The following is a 10,302-nucleotide window of genomic DNA, read 5'->3' as shown; positions in this document are numbered from 1 at the left end:
TGGCCATTTGTATGTCCTCTTTAGAGAAGTGTTTATTCAGGTCCTCTGCCTATTTTTTAATTGGATTGTTTGTCTTTTGTTGAGTTGTAGGAGTACTTAATATATTTTGGAAATTAGCCCCTTATCAGATGTTTCTTGGCAAACATGTTCTCCCATACAGTAGATTACTTATTCATTTTAATGCTGGTTTCTTTTGCTGTGCAGAAACTTTTTATATTGATGTAGTCCCATTTGTTTATTTTTTTCCTTTGTTTCTCTTGTCCTAGGTGATGTATTGGTGAAAATTCTGCTACGTGAGATGTCTGACATTTTGCTGCCTATGTTTTCTTCTAGAATTTTTATGGTTTCATGACTTACATTTAGGTCTTTTCTCCATTTTGAGTTTATTCTTGTGTATGGTCTAAGTTGGTGGTCTAGTTTCATTTTTTGCATGTCCCTGTCCAGTTCTTCCAACACCATGTATTGAAGAGATCATCTTTACTCTCTTGCCTCCTTTGTCAAATATTAATTGAGCATAATGGCTTGGGTCAATTTTTAGGTTCTCTGTTCTGTTCCATTGATCGATATGCCTGTTCTTGTGCCAGTACCAGGCTGTTTTATTTACAATAGCGTTGTAGTATAATTTGATATCTGGTATTGTGATCCCCCCAATTTTGTTCTTCTTTCTCAAGATTACTGCAGCTATTCGGGGTCTTTTTGGTTCCATATAAATTTTTGGAGTATTTGTTCTAGATCTGTGAAATATGCTGTTGGCATTTTAACAGGGATTGCATTGAATCTATAGATTATTTTGGGAGTATGGACATTTTAATGATGCTAATTCTACCAATCCATGAACATGGAATATTCTTCCACTTGTTTATATTTTCCTCTATCTCTTTTTTCAACACCCTGTAATTTTCTGAGTACAGGTCTTTTACCTCCTTGGTCAAGGTCACTAATGATTAGAGAGATGCAAATTAAAATGACAAGGAGGTGTCACATCTCACCTGCCAGAATGGCTACCATCAATAAATCAACAAACAACAAGTGCTGGCAGGGATATAGAGAAAAAGGAACCCTAGTACACTGCTGATGGGAATACAGACTGGTGCAGCCACCATGGAAAACAGTGTGCAGTTTCTTCAAAAAATTAAAAATGGAACTGCCATTTGACCCAGTAATCCCACTTCTAGGAATATAGTCCAAGAATTCCAATTCCAAAACACCAATCAGAAAGAATATATGCACCCCTATGTTCATAGCAGCATGATTTACAATAGCTAAGATCTGGAAACAGCCCAAGTGCCTATCAGGCGATGAATGGATAAAAAAAACTGGTACATTTACACAATGGAATACTATGCAGCTATAAAAAAGAAGGCTCATCTATTACTCTTTGAGACAGCATGGAAGGTCCTGGAGATGATTATGCTAAATGAAATAAGCCCGTCAGAGAAAAAAAAAAATATGATGGGATCTCACTTATATGTGGAATCTAATGTACACAATAAACTGATGAATAAAATAGATCCAGAGGCATGGAAATGTGGAACAGACTGACGAGTCTCAGAGGGAAGAGGTGGGGGTGGGAAGAGATTAACCAAAGAATTTATATTCATATGTGCATTGCCCATGAATACAGACAATAGGATGGTGAAGTCCTGGGGCAGGGTGGGAACGGGTGGTGGGAGGGAAGGGGGAAATAAGGGGAGACATTGGTAATACTCTCAACAATAAAGATTAAAAATGTTTTTATAGTAAAGACTAAAAGAATATCAATTCAGTTCTACATACTCTATTCAGCTTCCTCTCCCTCTCCCTTGCTCTTCATCAAGGTCTGCTGACCTGTCCACACTGTAGAGAGTGCCCCCTGGGGAGAGACCGGGTGGTTTAAGCCCCAAGTACCAGTTCCCTGTAATGGCTTTGAAAACCTTCCACCTGCCTCTCTTCAGGCCACTTTACACACAAACTTCCCAGAGCAGTTTCCCTGGAAGCTGGCTCTGATGTCATCATACAAACACCTTCAGGGGCAATCTACTACTTTTCAAGAGTACTGCAAACTGCTTTCCCCAGCTTGCATTCCCTACCCCATGGATTGAGACTACATTTCCAGACCTGTTTCCCAAATGCTCTGTGTTCTGGATAACCTGCATCATGGGCTTAGCCCTTAAGGGACTCTTGTGTTCCCTGTGTGCCTCTTTAACTGGGTGGGGATCGATTTGCACAAAGCTCGGCCCTTGCAGATACACGGTGGCATTACATACCTAGATCAACCCCTTTGAGAGAGGATGGTTATGTTCATTTTAAACATGTGGAAACTGAGTCTCAGCCTTGTGTTTGGGAAAGATACTGGAGTTACAGAATTTAGAGGCCCAGTGATAGCTTGGCAATGATAACTGTATTATTTTGCTCTATAACAGAGTAATGAATATGGTGCTCATCACTATTAAGTCCCTGCTATAGGTAACATAAATTTCATTTTTCCTAGAATTTAAATGATACATGTTGTTTGCAGAACATTTGGAAAATATATTAAAACAGAAAGAATGGGAATAAACACCCACAATCCCACAACCTGAACAGCTCATCCTCTTTAAAATTTGCTGACATCTAGTGGTAGGTTCAAGAATATAAAATTGTACCTCTTGTAACAAACATAGGTCAAGAGAAGGTAAATATATTTCCAAGTTCCATCCAGCCTTGGTTCTTACTCTGGTTTCGATATGCATAACTTCCCAATTTTATCACATTGCTTCCTCTTTTAGATGATGGACTTTTAAGGATCAGGATTTGGCTGTGTTACATTTGCTTGGAATGGTGCACATGTATTCTGAAATGACATACATGGGTGGCAGTTCATCAACTTTTCTTTTTTTATTGAATTTATTTTGATGACATTATTTAATAAAATTATATATGTTTCAGGTATACAGTTCTACATCATCTGTATATTGTATTGTATGTTTACCACCCTAAGTCTCCTTCCATCACCATTTATCCTCCATTTACCCTCTGCTACCTTCCCTAATCCCCCTTCCCTCTGTTAATCACCATACTGTGGTCTGTGTCTATGAGTCTTTCTTTTTTTTCCTTTGCTTAATTCCTTCACCCTTCTCACCCATTCCCCAACTCCCTCCCCTCTGACAGTTGTAAGTCTGTTCTCTGTATCCACAAGTCTGTCTCCACTTGTTTGTTAGTTTATTTTGTTCAATAGATCCCACATATAAATAAAATCATATGGTACTTGTCTTTCTCTGATTGGTTTATTTCACTTAGTATAATTTTACTACTGAGTAGTATTCCATTGTGCAAAGGTACCACAAATTTTTATCCACTCATCTACTGAGGGGCACTTATGCTGCTTCAAAATTTTGGTTATTGTAAATAATACTGCAGTGAACATAGGGGGTGCATATAGTCTTTTGAATTAGTGTTTCGGGTTTCTTTGGATAAATTCCCAGAAATGGAATTGCTGGGTCATAAGGCAGTTTCATTTTTAATTTTCTGAGGTAATTACATACTGCTTTCCACAGTGGCTGCACCAATCTGCAATCCCACCAACAGTGCACTAGGGTTCCCTTTTCTCCACATCCTTGTCAACACTTGTTTGTTGATTTATTGATGATAGCCATTCTGACAGGTGTGTGGTGATATCTCATGTGGTTTTAATTTTCATTTCTCTGATGATTAGTGACTTTAAGAACTTTTTTATATATCTATTGGCCATCTGTATATCCTCTTTGGAGTGCTTATTCAGGTCCTTTGTTCATTTCTTAATTGGGTTTGCTTTTTTGGTGTTGATACCACTAAAAAATTACTAGAACTGATAAGTGAATTCAGTAAAGTAGCAGGATACAAAATAAATATCCAGAAATCAGTCACCTTTTTATACACCAATAATGAACTATCAGAAAAGGAAACTAAGAAAACAATCCCATTTACAGTTGCTTAAAATAACACACCTAAGAATAAATTTAACCAAGAATGTAAAAGACCTATACTTGAAAAATTATAAGACATTGAAGAAAGAAATTGAAAGATACAAATAAGTGGAAGCATATACCATGTTCATGGATAGGAAAAATAAACATCAATAAAATGTCCAATCTATAGATTCAACATAATTCTTATCAAGATACCAATGGCGTATTTCACAGAACTAGAACAAATATTCCAAAAATTTATATGGAACCACAAAAGACCCCGAATAGCCACAGCAATCTTGAGAAAGAAGAACAAAGTGGGAGGAATCATGCTACCTGATATCAAACTATAGTACAAGGCCATAGTAATCAAAACAGCACTGTACTGGCATAAAAACAGACATATAGATCAATGGAACAAAACAGAGAACACAGAAATAAACTCACACCTTTATAACCAATTAATACTTGACAAAGGAGGCAAAAATGTACAATGGGGAAAAGATAGTCTATTCAATAAATGGTGTTGGGGAAATTGGACATATAAGTGAGATCATATGATATTTGTCTTTCTTTAACTGGCTTATTTTGCTTAGCATAATCATCTCCAGGTCCATCCATGCTGTCTCAAAGGGTAAGAGATCCTTCCCTTTTTTACAGCCGCATAGTACTCCAGTGTTTCAATGTACCACAGCTATTTTTATTCACTCATTTCCTGATGGGCACTTGGGCTGTTTCCAGATCTTAGCTATTGTAAATAATGCTGCGATGAACATAGGGGTGCATATATTCTTTCTGACTGGTGTTTCAGGATTCTTAGGATATATTACAAGAAATGGGATCCCTGGGTCAGATGGCAGTTCCACTTCTAATTGAATCAGTAATAAAAAAATTTGCAGCTGCCTGACTGGTGTGGCTCAGTGGTTGAGCATCGACCTATGATCCAGGAGATTGAGGTTCAATTCCCAGTCAGGGCACATACCGGGTTTTCGGGCTCGATCCCCAGTAGGGGGCGTGCAGGAGGCAATGGATCAATGACTCTCTCACCACTGATATTTCTATCTCTCTACCTCTTTCTTCCTCTTTCTGAAATCAGTAAAGACATATTTTAAAAACAAACAAACAAACAAACAAACAAAACTCTCAGCAAGCAAAAGTCTTGGACTGTATGGATTCACAGGCAAGTTTTACCAAATATTCAAAGAACTAACACCTATCCTCCTCAAATTATTCTTAAAAATTTAAGAGGAGGGAAGACTTCCAAGCTCTTTTTACAAGGCCAGCATTATCCTAATTCCAAAACCATGTAAAGACACTACAAAGAAAGAAAATTACAGGCCAATATACCCGATGAACATAGATGCAAAATCTTCAACAAAATACTAGCAAACCAGATCCAGCAATATATTAAAAAGATCATACAGCATGACCAAGTGGGATTTATTCTGGGGATGCAAGGCTGGTATAATATTCACAAATCAATAAGTATGATACATCACATAAACTAAATGAGGATAAAAACCACATGATCATGTCAATAGGCACAGAAAAAAGCATTCTATAAAATCCAGCACCCATTTTTTCAAAAATTTTTAATTTTTTTAATTGTTCAAAATATTACATCAAAAGATGTCCTCTTTTTTCCCCATTGACCCCTTCAACCCTGCACTCCCTGCTGCATGCCTCCACCACACTATTGTCTGTGTCCATGAGTTATGCAAATATGCATATAAATTCTTTGGTTACTCTCCCCCCCAAAACCCACTCCCCTCCTTCCCTCTGAGATTCGACAGTCTGATCCATGCTTCTATGTCACTGAATCTGTTTTGTTCATCAGATTATTGTGTTTAGATTCCACATATAAGTGAGATCATGTGATATTTGTCTTTCTCTGCCTGGCTTATTTCACTTAGCATAATTTTCTCCAGGTCCATCCATACTGTCCCAAATGGTACAAGATCCTTCTTCTTTACAGCTGTGTAGTATTCCATGGCATATATACCCCAGAGCTTTTTTATCCACTCATCTACTGATGGGCACCTGGGCTGTTTCCAGATCTTAGCTATTGTAAGTTGTGCTGCTATGAACATAGGGGTGCATATATTCTTTCTGATTAGTGTTTCAGGATTCTTAGGATATATTCATAGAAGTGGGATCACTGGGTGAAAAGGCAGTTCCATTTTTAATTTTTTGAGGAACTTCCATACTGTTTTCCATAGTCCCTGCACCAGTCTGCATTCCTGCCAGCAGTGTACCAGGGCTCCCCTTTCTCCACATCCTCACCAGCACATGTCATTTGTTGATTCCTTGATGGTAACCATTCAGACAGGTGTGAAGTGATACCTCATTGTGGTTTTAATTTGCATCTCTCTGATGATTAGTGATGTTGAGCATTTTTTCATGTCTTTTGGCCATCTGTATGTCCTCTTTGGAGAAGTGTTTATTCAGTTCTTTGCCCATTTTTAAATTGGATTGTTTGTTTTCCTCTTGTTGAGTTGTATGAGTTCTTTGTACACTTTGGAAATTAGCCCCTTATCAGATAAATCTTTGGCAAATATGTTCTCCCATACTGTGGGGTTCCTCGGTATTTTGAGGCTGATTTCTTTTGCTGTGCAGAAGCTTTTTAGTTTGATATAGTCCCATTTGTTTATTTTGTCTTTTGTTTCTCTTGCCCTGAGAGATGTATCAGTGAAAATTCCACTCTGTGAAATGTCTGTGACTTTATTGCCTATGTTTTCCTCCAGCATTTTTATGGGTTCGCAAATTACATTTAAGTCTTTTATCCATTTTGAATTTATTCTTGTGTATGGAGTAAGTTGGTGATCTAGTTTCATTTTTTTGCATATACCTGTCTAATTTTCCACCACCATTATTGAGGAGACTGCCTTTACTCCATTGTATGCTCTTGCCTCCTTTGTCAAATATTAACTGACCATAATGGCGTGGGTCTATTTCTGGGGTCTCTGTTCTGTTCCATTGATTTATATGTCTGTTGTTTTGATTACAATGGCTTTGTAGTATAGTTTGATATCTGGTAAAGTGATCCCTTCAACTCTGTTCTTCTCTCTTAAGATGGCTGCGGCTATTTGGGGTCTTTTTTGGTTCCGTATAAATTTTTGGAACATTTGTTCTAGCTCTGTGAAATATGCTAATAGGAATTGCATTGAATCTATAGATCGCTTTGGGTAGTATGGACATTTTAATGATATTGATTCTTCCAATCAATGGTATATTCTTTCACTTGCTTATATCTTTTTTTTTTTCTTCAGTGTACTGTAGTTTTCTGAGTACAGGTCTTTTACATCCTTTGTTAAGTTTACTCCTAAATATCTTATTTTTTAGTTGCAATGGTAAATGGAATTGTTTTTTAGTTTCTCTTTCTGAGAGGTCATTGTTGGTGTATAAAAATGCTATCGACTTTAGGATGTTAATTTTGTACTCAGCCACCCTGCTGAATTCATTTATCAAACCTAGTAATATTTTGGTGCAGTCTTTAGGATTTTCTATGCACAATATCATGTCATGTCATCTGTGAATAATGACAGTTTCACTACCTCCTTTCCAATTTGGATAACTTTTATGTTTTCTTCCTGTCTCATGGCTGTGGCAAGGACTTTCAGTACTATGTTGAATAAGAGTGGTGAAAGCAAACAACCCTGTCTTGTTCCTGTTTTTAAGAGAAATGGTTTTAGTTTTTGACCATTGAGTATGATGTTGGCTGTAAGTTTGTCATATATGGCCTTCATTATGTTGAGGTATGTTCCCTCTAGTCTCACTTTCCTAAGAGTTTTTATAAAAAATGGGTGCTGGATTTTGTCGAATGCTTTTTCTGCATCTATTGATATGATCATATGATTTTTGTCCATTTTGTTTATGTGATGTATCACATTTATTGATCTGCAAATATTATATCAGCTTTGCATCTCAAGAATAAATCCCACTTGGTGGTGGTGTATGATCTTTTTAATGTATTGCTCTATCTGGTTTGCTAGTATTTTGTTGAGGATTTTAGCATCTATGGTCATCAAGGATATTGGCCTGTTATTTTCTTTCTTTGTAGTGTCTTTATCTGGTTCTGGCATTAGGATGATGCTGGCCTCATAAAAAGAGCTTGGGAGTTTTTCCTCCTCTTGAATTTTCTGGAATAGTTGGAGTATAGATGTTAATTCTTCTTTGAATATTTGGTAAAACTTACCTACAATTGCATTTAATCCCAGACTTTTGTTTGTTGGAGGTTTTTTGAAGACTGCTTCAATTTCATTAGTTATTGTCAGCCTATTCAGGTTTTCTGATTCTTCCTGATTCAGCTTTGGAAGATTGAATGCTTCTAAGAATTTGTCCATTTTACCCATGTTGTCCAGTTTGTTGACATATAGTTGCTCATTTTCTTACAATCCCTTGTATTTCTGTTGGGTTAGTTGTTATATCGCCTCTTTCATTTCTGATTTTGTTTGTTTGGGTCCTCTCTCTTTGTTTCTTGGTGAGTCTGGTTAAAGGTGCATCAACCTTATTTATCTTTTCAGTGAACTAGCTCTTGGTTTTATTGATTTTTTGTATTTTTTTTAACCCCTATGTCATTAATTTCTGCTCTGATTTTTATTATTTCCTTCCTTCTACTTCCTTGAGGCTTTTCTTTCTGTTCTCTTTCTAATATTTTAGTTGTTATGTTAGATGGTTCATTATAGCTTTTTCTTGTTTCTTGAGGTATGCCTGTACTGCTATGAACTTTCCTCTCAGGACTGCTTTTGTTGTGTCCCATAGATTTGGGGTTATTGCCTGTTCATTTTCATTTTTTTCCACGAAGTGTTGATTTCTTCCTTCATCTCATTGGTAACGCATTCATTGTTTAATAACATGCTATTTAGCCTCCATGTGTTTGAATATTTTTGAGATTTTTTTATAGTGGTTGATTTCTAGTTTCATGCCATTGTGATCTGAAAAGATGCATAATATGATTTCAATCTTCTTGAATTTGTAGAGACTTGCTTTGTGACCTAACATGTGGTTTATTTTTGAGAATATTCCATGTGCACTTGAGAAGATTGTGTATTCTGCTGCTTTGGGATGAAATGTTCTGTAAATGTCAATTAAATCCATCAGAACTAGTTTGTCATTTAAGGTCTCTGTTTCCCTGTTGATTTTTTTGTCTTGATGACCTGTCCAATGCTGACAGTGGGGTGTTAAAGTCCCCCACTGTGATTGTGATCTCCCTCTTAAAGTCCACCAAGAAATTTTTTATATAACTAAGTTCTACTTTATTGGGTGCATATATAGCTATAAGGGTTATTTCCTCCTGTTGGATTGATCCCTTTACTATTATGTAGTGATCTTCTTTGTCTCTTGTTATGGTCCTTATTTTGAAATTTATTTTGTCAGAAATAAGTATTGCTACTCCAGCTGTTTTTATTTCTTTTCTTTTTTCCCCCTTTGCATGGAATATTTGTTTCCATTCCTTCTTTTTCAGCCTCTGTGAATGTTTTGCTCTCAGTTGGGTCTCTTGTAGACAGCATATATTTGGGCCTTGTTTTTTTATTCATTCAGTTACCTTATGTCTTTTGATTGGAACATTTAATCCGTTTACATTTAAGGTTACTATTGATATGTACTTATTTAATGCCATTTTCACCCCCTTATGCCAATGTATTTTTCTCTCAGTATTTCTTCTTCTTAAAGCAGTCCTTTTGCAACTCTTGCAATGCTGGTTTGGTGGTACTGAACTCCTTTAGCCTTCTTTTGTCTGGGAAGCTCTTTATTTCACTTTCAGTTTTAAATGATAGCCTTGTTGGATAAAGCAGTCTTGGTTGCATGTTCTTGCTTTTCATTACTTTAAGAATTTCATGCCACTCCCTTCTGGTCTGAATTGTTTCTGTTGAGAAATCTGCTGCCAGCATTATGGGGGTTCCCTTGTAGGTCACTGCTTGTCTTTCTCTTGCAGCCCTTAATATTCTCTCTTTGTCCTTAACATTTACCATTTTAATTATGATGTGTCTTTTAGTGGGTCTCTGGGTTCTTTTTGTTTAGAACCCTCTGTGCTTCCTGAACTTGTGTGGCTTTATCCTTCACCAGCTCCGGGAATTTTTCTGTCATTATTTCCTTCACCAGGTTCTCTATCCCTTGCTCACTGTCCTCCCCCTCTGGCACCCTTATGATGCAAATGTTGTTTCAATTCATGTTTTCCCAAATGTCCCTTAAACTGTCCTCATGCTTTTTAAGTGTTTTTTCTTTTTGGTGCTCTGATTGAGTGGTGTTTTTTTTCTACCTCATCTTCTAATTCACTCATTCTATCCTCTGCTTCATTAAGCCTGCTTTTAATTCCTTCCAGCCCATTTTTAAAAAATATATGTTTATTGATTTCAGAGAGAGGAAGGAAGAGGGAGAGAGAGGGATAGAAACATCA

This window comes from Miniopterus natalensis, chromosome X (genome assembly GCF_054644295.1).
Source record: "Miniopterus natalensis isolate mMinNat1 chromosome X, mMinNat1.hap1, whole genome shotgun sequence".
NCBI lineage: Eukaryota > Metazoa > Chordata > Mammalia > Chiroptera > Miniopteridae > Miniopterus > Miniopterus natalensis.
Note: the sequence above shows the minus strand (reverse complement) of the source record.